General features: G+C 40.1%; 1 long non-coding RNA gene and 1 pseudogene across 1 annotated transcript in view; both read left to right on the forward strand.

Annotated features, from left to right (window-relative positions):
* LOC144340740 (uncharacterized) overlaps positions 1 to 24605 on the forward strand; it is a 75809-nt gene that overhangs the window by 45321 nt on the left and 5883 nt on the right. Inside the window, exon 2 of the long non-coding RNA XR_013417030.1 lies at positions 4917 to 5006. This is a non-coding gene — a long non-coding RNA (uncharacterized LOC144340740). The remainder of the gene's footprint in view (positions 1 to 4916; positions 5007 to 24605) is intronic.
* LOC100426900 (DENN domain-containing protein 1C pseudogene) lies at positions 9891 to 13425 on the forward strand (annotated as a pseudogene).

Genomic DNA, 24605 nt, shown 5'->3' on the forward strand with positions numbered 1-24605 from the left:
ATGTGACAACAAAAAGATCAAGGATCTCATAGGATTTCTTGAATGAATAAAGACTAACTTTTTTAAATTAGCACCTCAGGTGCATCAGGCCCTGTGCCAGATAGTTTATACCCAGAAGCTCATTTAACTCTCCTGAAACAAAACAAAACAAAACAAAATTAAGACAGCATTATTATCCTCATGTCTGAGGCTGAGATATTGTGACTTGATCATAGTTACAAAGCAGGACATGGGAGAGGAAGTGCAGTGTTTGTGATTCCAGTGGCCAGTCTTCTCAACTGGCCCCCTTATATTAATTCCAAGCCTTTAATAACAGCCACTGATACTGAATATATTGGTGAATATAATAGTGAATTCTCTTGCCTCTAGTATTCAAGATAGCCATGGTGATTTAGTTGAACATAAATGAATTATATATATATACACGAAAGCTAGTATATATTCTAACAATAATTACTAACTTTAAAGGATAATCAGAACTCTATTCTGTTTGCACTATCTTATCCTATTAAGGTGAAATCATTTCAGATTATTAAATATGACATTAATGTAGAAATAATTTTATGGCATTTTGCCTTTATACAAAGTAAAAATTATTTGTAAAAAGAGGGATAATCATGTCACAACCTTTATGCAATACATATAGTGGGTGGAAAATGACATTTTAGTTTTAATTAGAATAATTTGAGATTCCTCCTGAGAAGTTTGCCTAAGGTCACAGAACTACGCAGAGATAGAAATACAGCACAGGAATCTCTATTTCTAGCCCAATGATCCACTTAGTTAAAACAGGGCTTATGCTATTCATAAAGCAATGTCATCAGTCACAAATCTAGTTAAGTAAGAGAGGAGTAAAAATTAGATATTAGGAGAAACAACCATTTATGTAATAAATGTCAACCAATCTTTCTTTTTAAACTAATTTCATAATATTATGTATCCATTTCTTAGAAGAAAAGTTTTATAAATTTAGGAAAATAATATAACTATTTTTGATTATCAGTTTCCTTGGTTGGAATGAAATTGCATTTAGAGTTAATTTTGTAAAGCTTCAATGGTGTCTCTAAAATTAGATGTCAAATAATAATAGATTATTATTAATTACACAGATCTCCATGATAATGCATAACCTCTGTAATGTATGGTGTTGCTTTATATTTTATTAATATGAGTGTTCAACACTGGTACTTTAATTCAGAAACTGTTTTTACTTTTTCAGGATTTGTATAATTGTTTATAGGGATTATGATACCCCCTATATTGTTCTCATTTTATTGACTTATTTTAGCAAATGATTTTATGATTAATTTCTCCTTTCTAACTTGCCCTCATTCCTTTTCTTTTCTGTTTTCCTTTTTTCTTTCTTTCTTTCTTTTTTTTTTTTTGAGACGGAGTCTTGCTCTGTTGCCCAGGCTGGAGTGCAGTGGCGCGATCTCAGTTTGCATAGGGTTCAAGTGATCCTCCTGCCTCAACCTCCTGAGTAGCTGGGATTACAGGCTTGTGCCACCATGTCCCAGCTAATTTTTGTATTTTTAGTAGAGGCAGGGTTTCACCATGTTGACCAGGCTGGTCTTGAACTCCTGAGCTCAAGTGATCTGCCCACCTCGGCCTCCCAGAGTGCTGGGATTACAGGTGTAAGCCACTTCGCCCAACCTGCCATCATTTCAAGTCTCTAAAAACAATCCTGAAAATTCATTATTTTAAGTTTTTCTCTTTACCTTTAGTATAAGAAGAAATAAAAACTCATTTATTTCTACTTGTTTTGTTTGCTTACCCAGAAATATTTCTACGTAAGATATTTTATTTTAGAGTTTTTAATTGCCAAATGTTCATTGAACACTTGCACATTTGATGGCGCTTAATTATTTTGGCACAATTTTTTTTTTTCTTTTTTGAGACAGAGTCTCACTCTGTCACCCAGGCTGGAGTGCAGGGGGACCATTTTTGTAGACCCAGAGTCTGACCATGTTGCCTTGGTTAGCTCAAACTCCTGGGCTCAAAGGATCCTCCCTCCTTGGCCTCCCAAAGTACTGGGATTACAGGTGTGAGTTACTATGCCTGGCCTTAGCACAATATTAAGCACTTCATAAGGCCTCAATAAAAGTTCATTTTATTTTTATTACCATTACTAGTGTGAGCAGTGCAATATAACTATAGATCAAAGTCTCTGTCTTCAAGGACAGATCTTAAAATTCAGTAATGGAGGAGAAATGGCATTTAGAAAGAAGAGGACACACAAGCCAAGGCTGCGTCCTAGTGTAACTTATCTCTGATGCCTTTGCCTACTTTCTCCTTATCCGCTATCCCCTTTACTTGATAACTAACAGAACCGAAAACTGAAAGTAACTGGGAGAATTTCTGCATAAATGTTAGCTCACAGTGTAATTCCTGGTGCTTGGAAAAATTCCAAATCATGAATATAGACTTTGACCAAGAGATCTTTGGGACAGTCAATATTATTCTTTAGAGAGCTGGCAAAATTTCTAGTCAATTTTAAGAAGAGGCCCTTGGAGTAATTCTGGAGTCCTGAGGCTACTTCAGAGATGAGATGAACTGTAGTTGTGTGTCTGAAAAATAATCCAGATAACTTTAGGCACAATTTACATTTCCTACTAACTCAATAGGCATCTCTAAAAATCCCCAGGAAATAGTCTGGACTGACATTTCTGGCCTAGCTTTATGCCAAACCTCATTGCTTGGGAATTGGAGAAAAACTGGTTTTACTCTGAGGAAGTGGTATGTTTGGAGCATGAGGCAGTAACCATTTAACAGCATGTGGGGTCATTAAGATTTCGTTAGTTTTTTCTGTGCTAACCAAGTCCACCAATTTTTTTTCAACACCTATTAAGTGCCCAATACCATACTAAATACTTGGTTAAAACACATGTCATAGGTTCTTGTCCTTGACTAGCTTAACAATTTCAAAGGAGCAGGTTTTAAACTGTGTTCATTGCACTTTATGGTTCCAAGAAAGAAGCCCCAGAGCCAATACTGGGGTTGGTATAATTTTAGAATTGCACCTAGCACATAATAAATGCCCAAATTGTATTAGCCTTGTGGGTTTACGGTTCAACTGAAAAACTTTTATTGGCTTTATACAGTTGATTTATATTTATATATTGATCTTCTGAATAAGACTTTAGTTGAAAAAAGGTTCTGCTGCTAAACAAAGTTTGAAAAACTAATGATCTCAGGTATCTCATTTCAGAGTCTTATTAAAAATTAATATAAACATTCCATGAAGACTTTACTCAATTTTATAATATTATAGAGTCCCACTTTTGATTAAATGAATGTCTACAAAAAGTCAAAACATTTTGACAAATATGTATACTTTCCTGAGTTTAGAATGGCCCAATTATAGATAATAGGAAAAAAGACTTAGCCATCAACATTATGATACTTTATATGTGTCAAACCTGTACCCATTTTTGTGAACATTATAAAAGTTAACACGTATTGAGTGCCAGGTACTATTCTAAATCATTTTAAAATATTTTATGTCATTGTATCTTCATAGCCATATTAAGAGACAGGTACTATTTTATAGATGAGGTAATACCTTATTATTTTATTTTACTTTTTTTTTTTTTTGAGATGGAGTCTTGTTCTGTTGCCCAGGCTGGAGTGCATAGCGCTATCTTGGCTCACTGCAACCTCCACTTCCTGGGTTCAAGCAGTTCTCTCTGCCTCAGCCTACTGAATAGCTGGGATTACAGGCACTCACCACCACGCCCGGCTAATTTTTGTATTTTTAGTAGAGGTGGGGTTTCGCCATGTTGGCCAGGCTGGTCTTGAACTCCTGACCTCAAGTGATCTGCCCACCTCAACCTCCCAAAGTGCTGGGTTTACAGGTGTGAGCCACCACACCTGGCTGAGGTAATACCTAAAGACCATAAATATTTAACATGACCCAAATCATGTAGCAAGAAAGTCTCAGAGTTTGTATAAAAACACAAGGCCATCTGAGCTATTAAGTATTATTATCCCAATTTTATAAATGTGGGAACTGGGATCCAGAATTTTTGTCTTAGATTATACAGCTATAAACGATCAGAGCTGGAATTTAAAATAAGATCATCTGACCCCAAATCTGGTATTTAAGAACTGCCATAATGGTTAGAAATCATTAAAACTTAGCAAAATATAAATTGGTTGTTTCTGACAATTGTGTAAAGTGAATACTTAATCAAGAAGTTTAGATACATGTAAAACTATCTTAAAAAGCCTGAATAGACTGAATAGATTACATTTGGTGGTTATTAATGTATCTAAAGAAAGATTACATTAATCTAAAGAAATATTTAACATCTTTGGTGAGATGTATCCCTAAATATTTCATATATTTATGATATTACGAAAAATATTTTTGGTTGGGCGCAGTGGCTCACACCTATAATCTCAGTGCTTTGGGAGACTGAGGCAGGAATACCACTTGAGGGCAGAAATTTGAGATTAGCCTGGGTAACATAGCATGATCCTGTCTCTACAAAATATTTTAAAAATTAGCTGGGCATGCACCTATAGTCCTAGTTACTTGGGAGGCTGAGGCGGGAGGATCACTTGAGCCCAGGAGTTCGAGACTGCAGTGAGCCATGATTGCACTATTGCACTCCAGCCTGGGCAATAGAGTGAGACTCCATCTCAAAGAAAAACAAATATATTTAAAAATACTTAATCCTGATTATTTGCTGCTAGTATATAGAAATACTTAAAAAAAATTTTTTTTGTATATTGATCATTGCAATTGACTGGATGTTTATGTCTCCCCCATAAAAGTTAGTTGAAATTCTAACTCCTAAGGTTATGACATTAGGAGATGGGGCCTTTGGTGATCCCCTCATGAATGGTATTAGTGTACTTATAAAAGGGACCCCAGAGAGCTTGTTTGACCCTTTTGTTATATGGAATTCCAGGGAGAAGATGTCCATCTACAAGGAAGTGGTCCCTCACCAGACACTGAATCTGCTGGTATCCTGATCTTGAATTTATCAACCTCCAGAACTGTGAGTAATAAACTGTTGTGTATAACCTACTTGATAGTATTTTTTAATAGAAACCTGAACAGACTAAGATTTCTATCACAAATAGAAATCTTACTAAGCTTACATATTAGTTCTAGATTTTTTTTGGTAGATTCCATATATTAATATTATCTATTTCTTTTTGAGTAAACTTTGGTAATTCGTATTTTTTGAGGAAATTTAAGTTAACACATTTGTATCAAAGTGTCCGTGATTGCATTTTAAGTTGTACATAATTTATCTATTGCTATGTAATAAATTACCACAAACTTAGTGACTTAAAGCACACATTTATTATCTCTGTTTCTGAGCATCTCCTAGGAGTCTGGGCATGGCTTAGCTAGGTCCTTCGCTTAGAGTCTCACAGGCTGCAATTAAAGTGTCATCTAGGACTGGATTCTTATTAGGGAAATATATTCCTCCAAGCTCTAATGGGTTGTTGGCAAAATTCATTTCCTTGTGGTTGTAGGACTCATGGCAGCTTGCTTCTTAAAAGCCAGCAATGGAGAGAGAGAGAGAGAGAGAGAGAGAGAGAGACTAGCAAGTCTCTCATGTAACCTGATACATGTAAACACGTATATCTCATTGCCTTCACCACTGTGGGGCCTGGCAAGCATAAAATCTACAGGATAGGTTGGCAGGCTGGGGAGCCAGGAAATAGTTGATATTGCAGCTTGATTCTGAAGGCAGTTTGGAAATAAAATTTCTTATTTTTTGGGGTACCTCAGTTTTTTCCTAAGTCCTTCAGTTGACTGGATGAGCCCCACCCACATTATGGAGGGTAATCTGCTTTATCAAAAGTCTACTTATTTAAATGTTAATCTCATCTTTAAAAAAAACAAAAAACCCTTCATAGCTACATTTAGGTTGGCGTTTGCCCAAATATCTAGGTACTATGGCCTAGTCAAGTTGACACATGAGATTTATCGTCACATCACCCAGCTAATTTCCAGATTGCTCAATTATTAACTTCTCATTTCCAATGACCTGCCTGCTCCAATTATATATCTATTCCAAAATTACATTCAGAGCCTGAAAATCACCAGGCAGGATCTACTCCAAAGTCACTAATTCAAATAGTCCACTTCCTGACCAAAGTCCCTTATTATTTCAGCTTATGTGTTCAAGTACTTTTATGGTAAAAGTTTTTAGAAGAGATAAGAATCTTCAGGCCCTTGATTCTTACTCTTTATCAGTCAGGGCTCTTCCTTATCTATCTTAGATGTCATGGTCAAGTTCTTAAATTACTCTCTTGTAAAAATATTAAACATTATTTTTCTATCTTTCCATCATATCTTCTTGGTGAAAGCAACATGGGGTGAATCCACATATTTTCTCCAAGCTTGCTTCTGGCTATCTGAAAACTACTGGAGAAAAGACACAAGAGTGCAGAATTCACTAAGAATTTATGTTCAACAGGCTCAATGGTTTTCAGTTGCCTGACAGCTATGTATTTCGTTCATTAGCTAAATTTCTCACTTTAAATTGACTAAAAAAAATACACTCTCATCAAACTTCCACATCCACCTTCACCTTGTCACTCTCATAGTATTTTTTCACCTCCTACGTCTTCAAGAAAACAAGAGCTCCTCTACAGCTAGCAGCAAGAGTTCTGGTTGCTGCTCACGCCTTCATGCTTAGCAGTAGTAATGGCTGCTTACAGTTGCTCATCACTGGGAGTTTTACTCCTCCTTGTCAGTTGCCTTAATCCCTTTTCACATGTTGGTAAGTACTACCTTCATTAAGCTTTCTTTGATTAAACCTTTGGGTGTGCCATCTATTTACTTATGTAACCCTGACCAATAGAAAATCTTAAATCAGCCTTTTGCCCTGTCATCATCACTGTATGCTCCAGTTGCATACATTTTAACACAGACTTCTCTAGAGCTAAACCAGATATTAGGCCAAAGGTGAAAGACGTGGCACAATTTTCACCTACATGCCCATGGCTGATATTATAGATCATGGCATGTATTCCTACTGATCCTTCCCGCTTACAGCTAGGCAATTCATGAATAGATTGGTTTAAATTTTGCCTTTTGCAAGTTGCATTCTTCCAAAGTAGTTTGCTTTTTACATAACCTCAAAATTTTCTGCCCTTGTCATTCTTAGTTTGATTAATGGACATGTTGTGATAGTTATAAACTTGTTATTTTTGTATTTATTAATTATTCACTTTTGAATTAACCTGTACCTTAGTTTTGTAACTAATTGCTTTTTTTTTTTTTTTTTTTGAGACACATTTTTGTTCTGTTGCCCGGGCTGGAGTGCAGTGGCATGATCATGGCTCATTGCAGCCTTGACTTCCTGGATTCAAGTAATCCTCCTACCTTAACCTCCCAAGTAGCTGGGACCACAGGCATGTGCCACCATGCCCAGCAAATTTTTTTTTTTTAATTTTTGGCAAAGATGAGGTCTCTCTATGTTACCCAGGCTGGTTTGAAATCCTGTGCTTAAACTGGTTTTATAACTAAGTCTTAATAATTGGAGAACTCTGAGTTTATCCTTGTGCATAAGAAGGACATAGGTATAGAAAAATGTATTGAATTTGCTTATGACAGGTTGGTATAAAAGTCCAATTACATTATAATAATGGGCTTATCAAATATGTATTAATATTGAATTATTATTTTTTTTAAACACAGTCTTGCTCTTGTCGCCCAGGCTAGAGTGCAATGGCACCATTTCAGCTCGTTGCAACCTCCACCTCTTGGATTCAAGTGATTCTCCTGCATCAGCCTCTCAAGTAGCTGGGATTACAGGCGCCCATCACCATGCCCAGCTAATTTTGTATTTTTAGTAGAAACAGGATTTCACCGTGTTGTCCAGGCTGGTCTCGAACTCCTGACCTCAGGTGATCCACCCACCTCAGCCTCCAAAGTGCTGGGATTACAGGCATGAGCCACTACTCTCGGCTGGAATTTATGTTTTATTGTACATAATATTTATTTTTTGGATGATTGGGTAACAATGATGTCAGTTTGATGCAATCTCCATATGAAATGCCCCCAAACACAGTATCATTACCTTAAAGATTAGTAGAGATATGCATGTATTTACATTGCAACATTTACAGAAACCACATTTAGAAGACAGAGCATGCATATGTTCATGTGGAGTCCTTGACTGTATTTCATCTTACATTAAGCCAGGAGGATGTCTACGGTTATCTAGCGAGCTGGCCTGCTCATTAAATGTCCTGGAGGTGCATTTTATCCATCTTTTGGTAGGACCTCTGCTATATTCCTACCTGTGTCCCTCCCACTTTCCTAGACTCCTGAAGAAGTTTACAGCTTATAAGAAAATGTTCTTGCCCTTCTGTTAACAGTGCACCTGCCCAGTAGACCAGATGCCCAGGGGTCCTGCCCCTGCCAACCAAGTTTTCTCATTTACCAGGCTTGAAGTTGAGGCTGTCTTCAGTGACATCAATACAAATGTCTCTGTCATCATTTACTTGTTTCATGGACTTGATTCAACTAACATGTATTATTACCCTTTATATGCCAGGCCATCTTCATGATACTGAATATTAAAAGATAAACAAAATGAGGACTATTTTTGCAATAAATTTGAAGTCTATATCAAAATTATGTAGAAACACATTAACAGAGAATTAAGTCTATGTTAAGAACAAGAAAACCCTAAAAGTAATTTAGTGTATTGGGAGGCTGAAATGGGAAGATCACTTGAGGCCAGGAGCTCAAGACCAATCAGTCTGGGCAACATAGCCAGACTGTATCTCTACCAAATAAAATAAATAAATAAATAAATAAATAAATAAATAAAGCTGGGTGTGATGGCATGCACCTGTAGTCCCTGCTACACAAGAGACTGAGGTGAGAGGATTCCTTGAGCTCAGGAATTTAAGGCTGCAGTGAGCTACGACTGTGCCACTGTATTCCAGCCTGGATGACAGAGAGAGATTCCATCACTAAAAAATAGAAAATAATGGCTGGGCACAGTGACTCATGTCTGTAATTCCAGCACTTTGGGAGGCTGAGGCAGGTGGATCACCTGAGGTCAGGAGTTCGAGATCAGCCTGCCCAACATTGTGAAACCCCATCTCTATTGAAAATACAACAAGTAGCTGGGCGTGGTGGCAGGCACCTGTAATCCCAGCTACTTGGGAGGCTGAAGCAGGAGAATAGCTTGAACCTGGGAGGCGGAGGTTGCAGTGAGCCAAGATCGTACCACTGTACTCCAGCCTGGGTGACAAGAGCGAAACTCCATCTCCAAAAAAAAAAAAAAAAAAAAAAAATTTGATACTGTCATGTGTTGCTAAATGATGCAGCTATATTCTGAGAAATGTGTCATTAGGTGATTTCATTGTATGAAAATCATAGAGTGTATTTACACAAACCTAGATGCTATAGCTTGCTACACACCTAGGCTATAAGGTATAACATATTGCTCCGAGGTTACAAACCTGTATAGCACATTACTGTACTGAATACTGTAGGCAATGGTAACACAATGATAAATATCTGTGTATCCAAGCATAGAAGAGGTGCAGTAAAAATATGGTGTAAAATATTTTTAAAAAATGAAGCCATGTGCGATAACTCATGTTTGTAATCCCATCACCTTGGGAGTCTGAGGCAGAAGGACTGCTGGAGCCTAGGAGCTTGAGACCAGCCTCGACAAGATGGGGAGACCCTATCTCTACAAAAGTTTTTGAAAACTAGCCATGTGTCATGGCATGTACTTGTGATCTCATCTACTTGGGAGGCTGAAGTCTGAGGATCGCTTGAGCTCAGGAGGTTCAGGCTGCAATGAGTAGTGATCTTTCCACTGCACTTTAGCTTGGGTAACAGGAGCAAAACCGTATCTCAAAAGAAAAAAATGTATATTAAAAAAAATGGTACCATGAATGGAGCTTGCAAAAAGGCAAGTTTTTCTGGGTAAGTCAGTGAGTGAGTGGTGAGTGAATGTGAAAGTCTAAGATATTACTGTACACTACTGTAGATTTTATACACATTGCACATTTAGGCTATACTAAATTTATTTTTCAAAATTATTCTTCCTTCAATAATAAATTAACCTGAGCTTACTATAACTTTTTTACTTTATCAACTTTATAATTTTTTCAAATTTTTTACTCTTTTGTAATAACACTTAGCTTAAAACACAAACACATTGTACAGTCAAACAAAAATATTTTCTTTCTTTATATCCTTATTCTAAAAGCTTTTTTTCTATTTTTACATGTATTTTTTACTTTTAAAGCATTTTTGTTAAAAACTAAGACATAAGTACACACATTACCCTAAACCTATACAGGGTCAGGGTCATTGATATCATTGGCTTCCTCCTCCACAGTTTTTCCCATTTCAAGATCTTCAAGGGCAATAACACACATAGAGCTGTCTGTCATCTCCTGTGATGACAATGCCTTCTTCTGGAATACATCCTGAAGGACCTGCCTGAATCTGTTTTACAGTTAACTTTTTTCTTTAATAAATAGTATACTCTAAAATAACAATTAAAAATATAATATAGTAAATATATAAATAAGTAACATTTATTATCATCAAGTTTTATGTACTGTACATAATTGTACATACTATAATTTTATATGACTGGCAATGCAGTAGGTTTGTTCACACCAGTATCCCTCCAAACATGCGAGTAATGTGTTGCCTTGCAACATTATGACAGCTATGATATCGCTAGGCAATAAATTTTTTTCAGCTTCATTATAATCTTTTCTTTCTTGCTTTCTTTTCATTGTCGTCGTCTTCTTCTTTCTTTTTTTTTTTTTTTGTGAGACACAGTTTTACTCTGTTGCCCAGGCTGGAGTGCAGTGGCATGATCTTGGCTCATTTCAACCTCTGCCTCCCAGGTTAAAGTGATTCTCATGCCTCAGCCTTCAGAGTAGCTGGGATTACAGGTGTAATTACAGGCATAATTACAGGTGTGCCACCATGTCCAGCTAATTTTTGTATTTTTAGTAGAGATGGGGTTTCACCATGTTGGCCAGGTTGGTCTCAAAAACTTCTGACCTCAAGTGATCCAGCCTCCTTGGCCTCCCAAAGTGCTGGGATTACAGGTGTGAGCCACCACACCCAGCCCATAATCTTTTTTTTTTTTTTCTATTAACAAGTCTTCTCACTTTTATTTTCCATTTATCATGCTCATTTTTGTCAGAATCATAGCCTGCTTCTTTAAAATTGACAACCAAGATTCACTGGCAAACATCCTTTGTCCTTGGACCATATAATCCCAGCTTTTGCCCTTATGTGGGGTTTTTTTTTCCTCCCAAGCCCACAAGTTTCCTGGAGCCAACTTTTGCAGCTCAAAATTGTTCACATGATTTTATACTTTATGGCTTTGAGCCATGAACACTTGTACAATGTTGTTTTGCCACTTTCCATTTTATGTGGGGATTATTTCCTCCCGGAATACTCCTTTTGTATTAGCCAAAGGAGTGAAAGTTTGTGTTGATTTCTTAGATGGTGCATGGAGGGTTGTGGACATATTTGAGACACAGAGATGGACAGATGGCAAGATGAAGTTGTCTTTTGAGATAAGAGGATTGAGCTCTGAAATGCCCAGGGTCCAATCAGCCTCAGGTGTAATTCTCCCTTCGTGCTTCCATAGGCCAAGAGTAGCTTGAGGGGGATGCAGAGCCTGCTAATGTATAAGGTAAGACCAGCCAAAGGCTAATGTCTAGGAGGTGTGGGGGGGGGCTCCCAGATCAGGCATTCTCTTCCTCAGATGGGGATTCTGGCCTCCAGAGGAGGTGCTTGGTGAGGGCCCAGCCCTCACCAGCCACTCACATCACCTGCAGCAGCACCTGCCTGTCACTCAGCACTTTTAACAGGTGAGAACACCCCTTCCGCCATAGACACACTTGGTATTATCACTGAATCCTCCACCCACCACAGTCCCCATCCAGACATCTTGCCTCCCTCATCACTTACCCTAATATTTGGCACCCACTTCACACTCGCCCTCTTCCAACAAGCCTCAGCCCCCTGATTCTGCAGCTCCTGAGGTCCTGTCATTCCCCCCACTTTGCAGAACCAGCCCCTCCACCCCAGCAGGAGACTCCAGCTGGAAGAGGAACCTTCTGAGCCGCCAAGGGAGGGGCAAATCTAAAGGGGAGCACCAATATTGAAAGCAGGAGCCACAACTGATGGGGATAAGGGTCCCCAAACTCCAGAGCAGCCTGGCCAGGGCTGGGGCTCTCAGGCAAGTACCTAAGACTGCCCATCATCACCCAGAACACCTCCTCTGAGTCCTGAGGATGAGGGGGATCTATGGGCAAAAGAAGCTATAGGCAGCAGCATCTTGAGGTCTAGAGAACAACTGGATTTGTTGAGTGAGATTCTGGACAGTTGGAGTGTTGGAGCCAAGAGTGCAGGCAGCCTGAGACCAGGCCAGAGTTTAAACTGCTGTCACAGAGGGGACCTAGACAGTTGATTCATCCTGGTGGATGCCCTGCCTCCTCCCCAAGGTTTACCCGAATGGTCTATCCATCTTGCCAACCCCTCTGCCATCTAAAGGTCAACAACTTGCCTATCTCTCCACCCTGCCCGGCCCAACATACCAGGAAGAGCAAGATAGCAACTAGACAATGAGAAACTGCCAGAGGAGCTTCAGCCCCTGCCCTGCCTGCAGACCTGCCGTCTCTGCAAAATACCTCATCTGTGGATGCTACAAGCTCCTCCTCAAGGAATCTCAAGTCCTAGCTGTCCTAGAGGCTGACCAAGAAGTCATTTCTCCATCTCAGTCCTCAATAGCTCCTGCAGACCCAAGTAGTGGAGGGGACCCCGAACACTCTCCTCTCACAGAGTCCTTAATCCTTTATCCCTCCCCTCCCTACAAGGCAGCCAAAGATTCTAGAGCCCAGGTGAGCCCCAGTTCCAGGCTCTCCACTGTGCCCACCCAGCCCAGCCCTCCAGAAAGCCCCCAAATTCCAGCCCCCACAAAATCCAACTTTGATATTGCCCAGACAGCCCAGCCTCTTGATCCTTCCCCAGATTCTAGTTCTCCAGAGAACCCCAGAGCCCAGCCTCCCAAGGTCCTGCTAGTAGAGCACACTCACCTCCAGTCACTGGAAGAACTGGGAGGCCTGAATTCTGTCACCCACAAGCAACCAGCAAGAGCCCCAGGCCAGGAGCCAGCCCCCAGAGTAGCTGATCTGAAGTGCTTTGACAGTTAAGGATCAAGGGTCAGGAGGAGACTCCTGTCCTTCAATAAAGCCACAAGAGTCAGAAGCTGGTTTTTCCTGGTGAATTTCTCTAAGGCCCTTTCTCTGGAGGGGAACACAACCTACCCACCTCTCACCCTCCAAGGGCAGCCTCTTTAACTGGCTCCTAGAAGGGAGTTCCAGGAAGCCCCCCAATACTCTAGGATCCTTACAGCCTTACAATTCCTCTGCATTTGTGTCTTCCATCTTGGCTAATGCCTCCACCAGCTCAAAAACAAACAAACTTTATTATACTTCACTATTCATTTTATATAAGTGTATAAAAAGTTAGCAGCCCTACCCTCCGTTGCCCTCAGGAGCAGTCTTTGAAACACCTTCTTCCCTGCTGTTCTTAAGAACTGGGTGGATCTGATTGCCCAGAGAGGGCTCTACCTTTCCCCAAGGTCACACAGCCATGAAGTGGGACAAATGGGGGAGAGGGGAACTAGATGGGCAGGCAGCCCCACAGCCCCACACTTTTCTTCTTGGAGTCCTGAGGGACCTAGGCCTCAACTGCATGGGAGAACTGAAAGAAAGGAGAGGGAGTTGTCAGGCCTGCAGTGCACACAGAGGGAAGATGGTTCTACAAGCGAGGAGGTGGATCCCTAGCCCTGACACCCTCAGCTGCAGGCACAGCCAAGTGCCTGCCAGGCGGGTGCCCCCAGCCCCTCCTGCAAGTCCTTCTGAGCTGTCAGAGGTGGTGGCAGCTGCTGTATACAGGAAGCCAGCACCCGGCAGTCCTGGGCAGTGGCAGTGGCTGCAGTGGGCCCTAGTGTTACCAGAAAGGAGTCCTGATCCGGACCCCAAGAGAGAGTTCTTGGATCTCGTGCAAAAAAGAATTCAAGGCAAATCCATTGAGTAAAGTGAAAGCAAGTTCATTAAGAAAGTAAAGGAATAAAGAATGGCTATGTCATAGGCAGGGCAGCCCCTAGGGCTGGTGGTTATCTTTACGGTTATTTCTTGATTATATGCTAAATGAGGGGTGGATTATTCATGAGTTTTCCAGGAAAGGGGTGGGCAATTCCCCTGGAACTGAGGGTTTCTCCCCCTTTTAAACCATACAGAGTAACTTCCTGACATTACCATGGCATTTGTAAGCCATAGTGATGCTAGTGGGAGTGTCTTTTAGCATGCCAATGCATTATAAATGCATTATAACTAGCATATCATGAGCCGTGAGGACCACCAGAGGTCACTTTCATCTCCATCTTGGTTTGGTGGGTTTTGGCCAGCTTCTTTACTGCAACCTGTTTTATTATTAATTATTATTATTATTATTGTTGAGACAGAGTCTCGCTCCGTTGCCCAGGCTGGAGTGCAGTGGTGTGATCTCGGTTCACTGCAACCTCCGCCTCCTGGTTTCAAGTGATTCTCTTGCCTCAGCCTCCCGAGTAGCTGGGATTACAGGCACCCACCATGCTCAGCTAATTATTATATTTTCACTAGAGACGGGTTTCACCATATTGGCCAGGCTGTTCTCAAACTCCTGACCTCAGGTGATCTGCCCACCTCAGCCTCCCATAGTGCTGGGATTACAGGTGTGAGCCGCTGCGCCCAGTTGCAACCTGTTTTATTTTGCAAGGTCTTTGTGACCTGCATCTTTTGTGGACCTCCTATCTCATCCTGTGACTTAGAATACCTAACCTCATGGGAATACAGCCCAGTAGATTTCAGCTTCATTTTGAAGCGGCTACATTGTCTGCGGTATATACCCAGGGTTTGTTATCTGGTGCCAGGAAAATTTAGGACACAGACACACATGAGGAGTTTAGGAGCAAAGGTTTAATAGGCAGAAGAAAAGAAAATAAAACAGCTCTGTCTGTTGAGAGAGAGGGAACTTCTGAGAAGAAAGACCTGCCAGCAGTGGATGGGCCAGACTTTATAGTCAGGTTTGAGGAGGCAGTGTTTGATTTACATAAGGCTCACAGATTGGTTCGATCAGGTATGATGTTTTCATAGTGCTTGTGGTAAGGCTGGTTGCCCCCATCCTAATCTTATTGTGCAAATGGGCTTTCCAGTTAACCAGCGCCATCTTGTCTGCTCCTTACTGTACAGAAGAAGGGAAGATGGGCCAGGTGCAGTGGCTCAAGCCTGTAATCTCAGCACTTTGGGAGGCTGAGGCATGTAGATCACTTGAGGCCAAGAGTTCGAGACCAGCCTGACCAACATAGTGAAACCCCGTCTCTACTAAAAATACAAAAAAAAATCAGCCGGGCTTTGTGGCGCACACCTGTAATCTCAGCTACAGGTGGGGGAGGAGAGGCTGAGACAGAATAGCGTGAACCCAGGAGGTAGAGGTTGTGGTGTGCCAAGATGGCGCCACTGCACTCCAGCCTGGACGACAGAGTGAGACTCCATCTCAAAAAAAAAAAAAAAAAAAAAAAAAACAAGGGAAGATGGAGCCCCCATATTGAACATGATTGGCACAACTGCCAATCTGTGTCCTGCAGCTCGATTTTACAGGCTGCGCTTCGTTAGAAAGAAAAAGTAATTTGGGGCTGCTTTTCATTAAAAGGACAACCTTCCCGAAGACTTCCGTACCCTCATTATCTGCCTAAGTAATTTCTTCTTAACTCGTTTACCAATTTTACGCAGCCCCTATTCAAGATGGAGTCACTTTGGTTCAAAGGCCTCTGACACCAGTGTTCAGATGAGCTGCTACTCCTCCAGAGGCAACTTGAAGTTGAGGGTCTGTGGTACATGGGCACCCACCTGTTCCTTGCTGCTGGGCGGGTAGGTTTCCGCCTCCATCTGTGCTTCTTCCGAAGCTTCTGCACTGGTAGTTCCAGCCCCACAGCCAGGAGCAGGGTGGTCAGGATGGAGAAGTCCACATGATAGCAGTAATGCCCCTGAGACAGGGCCCCACTGGAGCTAGACCTGGTGGGCATAATAGTGCTGCTCTCATTTACAGAAGGGGCCCCTGCTGTGGAGGTTTGTCTCAAGGCTGGGCCTCAGCAGGCCCGCAGCAGAGGCAGGCCCAGGGCCAGGAGCAGCCCCAAGGCCAGGGTTCGCCATGGGCTGGGTGTCTGGTTGGCAGCACTGAGGAAGGGGCTTCTAACACTGTGCCCCTCGTACTGCATATCAGGACCGGAGTACCTGTGGCAGGGCACCTGGCCTGGGTGTCTTTGACCTCTCTCAGATTTCTGGTCCATGCCCCTCCTCTATTATAAATCTTATGGGACCACTGTTTTATATGTGGTCCATTGTTGACCAAAATGTTGTTATACAGTACTTGAATATAATTACTTGGAATTTTGGGATGGAGGATGAAACCAACATTATTGTTTTATAATTTTTAAAAATAAACGTTCGTATCATTGATTCCTCTAAAGAAGACTTACATTGGAGAGGAGACCATGTCGCTCTGTGCATACACCCGTGCCCATTGTCCTTCCATATCCAAAGACCTCATCTATGAACGACAGCTGAGTGTTTCTCTGCTTCTAGGGCCATTATGCTTTACATCATGTGACTCCTGCTTTCCTGGGTCAGCTGACTCAGTTCAAGGATTAACCTTTGAGACAAAGATAGCTAAAATCCTAGCTATCAGCCCATGAAGTGTTACTAAACTCTGCCCAGCAAGAATGGTCAATATTGGATGTTGACTAACCATAAAGCAGATCTCCCTTGGGAGTTTGGAGGGAAACTTAAGTGAGCAGAAACTAGAGACACATTGAGGTTTCAGAAGTCACAAGACAGTAAAAGCTAACACAGACCTTGAGTTGGAGAGAAGACAAGTGGAGAGAATAGTTTTGGAGGATACAGAGTTACAAGCAGAGACTGAAATCAACCCACTTACAAGTTGGGAATCCTTGTCATAGAAAAGCTGCAGAAGTTTACTGCTGAATGGATCTTTGCAGATGTTGCTGTTGAGTGGAAGAGCTGCTATCAGTCCTCTGCATTGTGTGTTCTCAATGAGCTACAGTTCCAGCTGCCCGCTGAGTAGTTGCTAAGACACAACCTCTTGGTTCTTACTTCCCTTCCGTATCTTTAGACCTACACCAACTAAGATAACTTGAAAATGTCATGTTTTTCTCAAACCCAAATAGGATTGACCGCTAAGGGCATTTATGCATTACAAATAAATTATTTAATAGCAAATTTGTCTCCATTATCATATTTTTTAAAAATGAGATTTTAAATAATACTAAATGAGTCTTACCTGTGTACATATTCTATTAATGTTATTTGAAACCTGATAATACTTAGTAATTATATTTGTCTATTTAGCAGAAGCAATCAATTTATTTCAGATTACCTTTAATTCAAAGAGAAGGTAAAAGTATGCATCTTTTCCAATGGAACTTGTTATAATTTGAATAATTGAAAGTGAATGGAGAGAGATAAGAAAGTTAAGGATATTATCTGAACTAATTCAATTCCAATTTTCAGTAAAACAAATTCAATTCCTGTGTAACAATCTTCTCCCTATTGATTAAAAAGAAAAATGTGACAATGAAGTGGTGAATTTGGCAATAGGTCATGCATTCTAAGAAAATAATAGTTGATCAAAATTTATGGAATCGGCCGGCACAATGACTCACGCCTGTAATTCCAGCACTTTGGGAGGCCGAGGTGGGTGGATCACCTGAGGTTAGGAATTCAAGACCAGCCTGACCAACATGGTGAAAACTCATCTCTACTAACAGTACAAAAATTAGCCAGTAGTGGTGGTGCATGTCTTTAATCCCAGCTACTTGGGAGGCTGAGCCACAAGAATGGCTTGACTCTGGGAGACGGAGGTTGCATTGAGCCAAGATTGCGCCACTGCACTGCAGCCTGGGTGACAGACTGAGACTCTGTCTCAAAAAAAAAAAGAAAAAAAAAAAAAAGAAAGTGCCCAAATACTTCAGCTGTAGAATTATTTCTTATACAGTTTCTGAGACCATTAGGGTCTTTTCTTTCTTCATTTTCTAAGTCTCCCTACTTAGCATTCACAAAAGGTGTCTTGTCTTTTCCAGATTAGATCTAGAAAATTTTCTCTCACTTTTTTTTTGTGGGGGATGGGGAAGTAATAGAAAAAGGAGAAAAACTTTGAAGCATGTACTTATTAATGCACTTAATGTCTGGAGCACAATGACTAAATTAGTTTTTAGTGTAAAAGTAATTTAAAATGACTGTATTTTATTATCTCTATTTCTGTATGCATTACCTTTGAATTTCTGTACTGAAATAATAGTACTGATATGATCTTCTCCATTAGTAGATTCACAAAATACCATGGTTTGGTTTACTCACTGGCTTACATACTTAATATTGAAATGCTGCTGGGCGCGGTGGCTCAAGCCTGTAATTCCAGCACTTTGGGAGGCCGAGACGGGCGGATCACGAGATCAGGAGATCGCGACCATCCTTGCTAACCCGGTGAAACCCCGTCTCTACTAAAAAATACAAAAAAACTAGCCGGGCGAGGTGGCGGGCGCCTGTAGTCCCAGCCGCTCGGGAGGCTGAGGCAGGAGAATGGCGTGAACCCGGGAGGCGGAGCTTGCAGTGAGCTGAGATCCGGCCACTGCACTCCAGCCTGGGTGACAGAGCGAGACTCTGTCTCAAAAAAAAAAAAAAAAAAAAAAAAAAAAGAAATGCAACCATGTAGCAGTTTCGCAGCACAGAGTGGCAACCAAAAGTTAAAGAGACAAATTTGAAGGAACTGTGTTTAACCTTAAGGAAAGCATGGCTTCTGCTGTGAACAATGGCTCACCCTAACTGGCCTCATTTTAACTTAATTACCTCCTTAAAGATGCTGTCTCTAAATATGGTCACACTCTGAGGAACTGGGGGTTAGGACTTTAGCATATGAATCTTCAGGAAACAATTTAGCTCATAATAGGACCTTACTTTTCTCATCAAGAAGCTGGTATCTTACATTTCTGTCCAACTGCCTACCTTGTGAAATTTCCTAAACTTTTTCCTTATCTTCATAATTCACCACTGTTAAGTCATTTTTAAATTATGAAATGATACTCTATAGTCATCTTTTATTTCAAAAATTATTGCTGGGCATGGTGGCTACAGGCGTGAATCCTAGCACTTTGGGAGGCCAAAGTGGGTAGATCACTTGAGGTCAGGAGTTCCAGACTAGCCTGCGCAACATGGTGAAACCCGTCTCTACAAAAAAAAAAATACAAAAAAATTAGCTGGGCATGATGATGAGCACCTGTATTCCCAGGTACTCGGGAGTCTGAGGCAGGAGAATCACTTGAACCTGGGAGGCAGAGGTTGCAGTGAGCCAAGATCATGCCACTGCACTCCCCTGGGCGACAGAGCAAGACTCTGACTCAATAAATAAATAAATAAATAATAAAAAATTAGCCAGGCGAGGTGTGGTGGTATGCCTGTAGATCCGGCTACCCAGGAGGCTGAGGTGGGAGGATGGCTTGAGCCTGGGAGATTGAGGCTGCAATGATCATGAGCTATGATCATGCCACTGCAGTGGGACCCTGGCTCAAAAAAAAAATTATTGATCAAAGTTAATCTCAGTACTGATCTCTGTGACATCTCTCCCATTGCATAGATTCCTCTAAAATTCAGGCTCTAATTTTTGGCACTAATATATATTTTTAATCCATGATAAAATATTTTCTGTGAATATAGTTGTTCTTTAGTATCTGTAGGGGGGTTAGTTTCAGGACCTCTGGAGCATACCAAAATCTACAGTGGCTCAAGTCTCTGATAAAGTATTTGCATGTAAGCTATGCACATACTTCTGTATACTTTATATCACCTCTTAAATCATTATAATCTAACACAGCAAAGATATGTAATATGTAAATTATGTAAATAGTTGTTATACTGTGTTGTTTTAGGTATATTACAAGAAAAAATGCATCGATACGTGTTCAGTACTGATGCATTTTTTTTTCCTGAATATTTTTGATCTATGGTTGGTTGAATCCATGGAAGAGGAACCCATGGATACAGAGGGCTGCTAATTGTATAATCCGACAGTGAGTGATTCACCTTTAAGATAATCTTTGGTTTGAAGGTCTGAATTTAAAGTCTAGGCACTTTACCTTTGCGTGTTGTCCTTATTTATCTATTTTTCTTTAATTTTTTTGAGACAGAGTCTTGTTCTGTTGCCCGGGCTGGAGTGCGGTGGTGTGATCTCAGGTCACTGCAACCTCCACCTCCTGGCCTCAAACAATTCTCCTGCCTCAGCTTCCTGAGTAGCTGGGATTACAGGTGCATGCCACCATACCTGGCTAATTTTTGTATTTTTAATAGAGATGGGGTTTCACCATATTGGTCAGGCTGGTCTTGACCTTCTGTCTTCAGTTGATCCATACTGGCCTCAGCTTCCCAAAGTGTTGGAATTACAGGCGTGAGCCACCACGCCCGCCCCTTATTTATCTATTAATTTACTTCTTCAAAGAATGCTACTAGACGACTATAATATCCCCTTACAGAAACCACATTACTCTTTTCCCAGTAGATTACCCTATCTAAATATTTATTGAGTCAGGGAAAGGAACATGGGTTCTTTTGTTGAACTTCAATGTTGTGTGTATAATCAAAGTATTGTACAGTTCCAAGACCATTAAAATGAATTATTAGATACAAAGCATTGTCAAGAATGATATTTAGGTTAGCTGGTTATGGCTAGGAATACAGAAATCAATACCTGATGAAAAGTGATGCAAAAAGCAGGAAATGAGATTGGAAATATGAAAGACAGGTTACTAAAATAGGGTCAGGGAATCAGATAAGGAGAATTAGCCAGAAACACACAAACAAATAAGCAATAATAATAATAATAATAAAATAAAAAAAAACCCAAACTCTGGAAGTCAACGATATTCTCAATGGCTGGATTAAGGTCAATGTATTTGTAGCTAAGCTACAGAAAGTAAAATGTTTTTTTTTTTTTTTTTTTTTTGAGACGGAGTCTCGCTCTGTCGCCCAGGCTGGAGTGCAGTGGCGCGATCTCAGCTCACTGCAAGCTCCGCCTCCCGGGTTCCCGCCATTCTCCTGCCTCAGCCTCCTGAGTAGCTGGGACCACAGGCGCCGCCACCTCACCCGGCTAATTTTTTGTGTTTTTAGTAGAGACGGGGTTACGCCGTGTTAGCCAGGATGGTCTCGATCTCCTGACCTTGTGATCCGCCCGTCTCGGCCTCCCAAAGTGCTGGGATTACAGGCGTGAGCCACCGTGCCCGGCCAGAAAGTAAAATGTTTACCTGATGGCCTGTCTTCTCCTGCTGAATTTTGGATTATAGGTTAAGCTCTATGTATTCATTCTACCTGTATCCACAAAGGGGTCTATCACAGAGTCTCTTGCTTATAAAGATTCTATCAAACTTCCAAGTAGGGAGGTAAGAGTCTACAATTCCAAAATCCTTTTAATATTTTATAAATCCTTAAATCTCTGGCAATTTATAAAGTTAATGAGAAATTGTATGTATTTCTACATTTTCACCTTATAATCTTTTTTTTGTGAGTCATTAATGTTTTATTCATTTGTAGAAAAAACACATTCCAAGTAAATCAAGGAAAACTTGATAGACATTAATCAACATAAGCGTTTCTCTAGTTAAAGCCATTAAATGGGAAGTGTTTATTTCTCACTGATATTTCAATGTATGGAGATTAAAGCTACTTATGTCTGTGGAAATCGCTTCTGAAAATCACATGACTAAGATGAAAAATGAATAGACATAATTAAATAAGTATGCAAAATAAGTGTGCTTTTACTTTTGTTTAAAATACAAATTAAGAACCAGATACTCCAAGTGCTTTTCTTTAACCATAATAGATTGTATTTCAAAGATTGTATAATGTGTTTTTTCTAAACAAATTTAATCCAAATTAGCATTGCCAGACATTTTCTTGTCTGTTTTCTTTTTTAACTTAGAAAATTCTTTAGAATCTATTATTTTTAGTTGAAACTATCAAAAACTTACTAGAAAATGACATATATAATTTATTTTCTGAAAATCAATCTGATAATTCTTCTGTCTTATAGAAGAATTCTTCTGTCTTGTAGAAGAATTCTTCTGTCTTGTAGAAGAATTCTGTCTTATAGAAATGTAGGTATTAGTTCCTAGAAGAGTCAAACTGGTAAACACCAATACAATTTGAATAACTCAGAAAAACATATCTAAGAAGGAATAGTAAGCAACGGCATGCAGGTCATTGATAATAATTAAGGTGCCATTATCTGTGAAATAAACTGATAAAGCAATATTAGAGCATGAACTCCTGACTCCCAAACTGCATTTGCTTTGCACAGATGGTGAGTTTTGTATGTGGTTTCTGTAGTGTAGTGGTTATCACCTTATAATCTTTTAAAACTGTTAAGTGAATACTATCTGGTCCCAACATATTAACATCAAATTTATTAATTGGTTAGAATAATGAATAATGGAATTAGTAAAGTATTTGGTGTTAGGAAATTGGGTTTGAGGTCTCAGACTTTTTGCCTATGTAATATTGGGTGTCGGTCCTTCAGGAATTTGCCATTACTTATAAACAGCATAACACAGATATATGTATTGGGTTGACCATGTCAACTAAAAGATAGGTTATTAGCTTATCTTTCTGAATTTGCCTACATTTTGGAACTGACCTTGGACTTCATTTTAAGTGGATAGATCCAAGATTGTAATTCCTACCTAAGAGAAACTAAGCAAGTTTATAGCGGACAATTGAGAGTCTAATGCTTAGAAAACTATGGATAAGTTAGAGATAAGTTAAAAGCTCTGAGACAGGTTGGAGGCAAAGAGCCAAGAGTATAGAGTTGGAAATGGAAGAAGACTAAGAACTGATGAGGAATGAAGGAGTAAAGTCTAGAGTAACTGCTGAAACAGCGTTAGCTTGTCAATAGCTAAACTTTATCCAATTGATTGTATCAGTAGGATGATTTTGGCTATAATTTATAGAAAACCACGGCTTAAAGAAATCAGGGAAACATATTTTCATATAAGAGGACACTTGAAGACAGAGTGATCCAAGTTTAGTTAATTTGGTGGTTCAGCAGCATCATTAAGAAACAGATTTTTGTTTTATATATATTTTTGTAGATCTGCCATACTCAACATGGAAACCAGTTCTCAGATGGATTCTCTGTACAGGTGTAAGATGGCTAAAGCAGTTCCATCTTCATAATCAGAAATCAAAATGTCCAGTAACAGAAAGGGTGCTTCCTTCCTGGTGTCATTATTTTAAAATTCATTTATATGTCATTTTTAAATGACTGTATTAAATTTCTAGGGCTGCCATAACAAAATACCACAGACTGGGTTTCCAAAAAAACAGAAATTTATTTTCTCATAGTCTGCAGGCTCAAAGTTCAACACCAAGATATCACAGGTTTGTTTTTTTCTAAGGTCATCCTCCTTGACTTGCAGATGGCCACATTCTCTGTGTCCCCACATGGTCTTTCTTCTGTTGACTTATCCCTGGTGTCTTTTCAGGTGTCCACAGTTCCTCTGAAAAGGACATCAGTCAAATTAGATTAGGGACTTCCCATATAACCTCATTTAATTTTAGTTACCTCTTTATAGACATTACTTGGCTGGGTTCAGTGGCTCATGCCTGTAATCCCAGCACTTTGGGAGGCTGAGGCAGGATCACCTGAGGTAAAGAGTTTGAGACGAGCTAGCCTGACCAACATGGTGAAACCCCGTCTCTACTAAAAATACAAAATTAGCTGAGTGTAGTAGCGCATACCTGTAGTCCCAGCTACCTGGAAGGCTGAGGCAGGAGAATCACTTGAACCTGGGAGGTGGAGGTTGTAGTGAGCCGAGATTGCGCCATTGCACTCCAACCTGGGCAACAAGAGCGAAACTACATCTCGAAAATAAAACAAACAAACAAACAAATAAATTATATAAATTAATTAATTAATTAAAAAGGCATTATTTCCAAAGGCATTCATATTCTAAGGTCCTGGGAGTTAGAGCTTCAACATATGAATTCAACATAATTCTGCTCATAACGGTAGTAGAAAACCTTTCCATAAGTTTCTCCCATATCATCTTCCCTCGTGTCTCATTGTGCAGAATTAGGTCATGTGATCATGCTTACACCAATCCTTAGAAAAAGAACTGAGGTCATAATTATTGGCATAGGTCTATCAAGATTTACTCTTGGAACTGAAAATGGGGTAACCCCTCCTTGGTTCTGTAGCAGGAAGAGAGGTACGCATCAAATGAAATCAGGGCCCTTCAGGCATGGAAGAAACTGGGGAGGACTGCTAGGAAGTCAGCCAACTGGTGTGCACAATCATCATAGGTTTGTGATTTATGGGTGATTTGGGTTGGTCTAAATGTTTAGAAGCAGAGGAGACCATCTTAAATACACTAAGTAGTGGTGAAATCTAGGGAAATGAAACCAGACATTTAAGATCCTTTTAGAATGTCAAGTTAGAGAAGTGGTTAGCAGAGAAGCTGGTA

Source organism: Macaca mulatta, chromosome 4, assembly GCF_049350105.2.
Source record: "Macaca mulatta isolate MMU2019108-1 chromosome 4, T2T-MMU8v2.0, whole genome shotgun sequence".
NCBI classification, from domain to species: Eukaryota; Metazoa; Chordata; class Mammalia; order Primates; family Cercopithecidae; genus Macaca; species Macaca mulatta.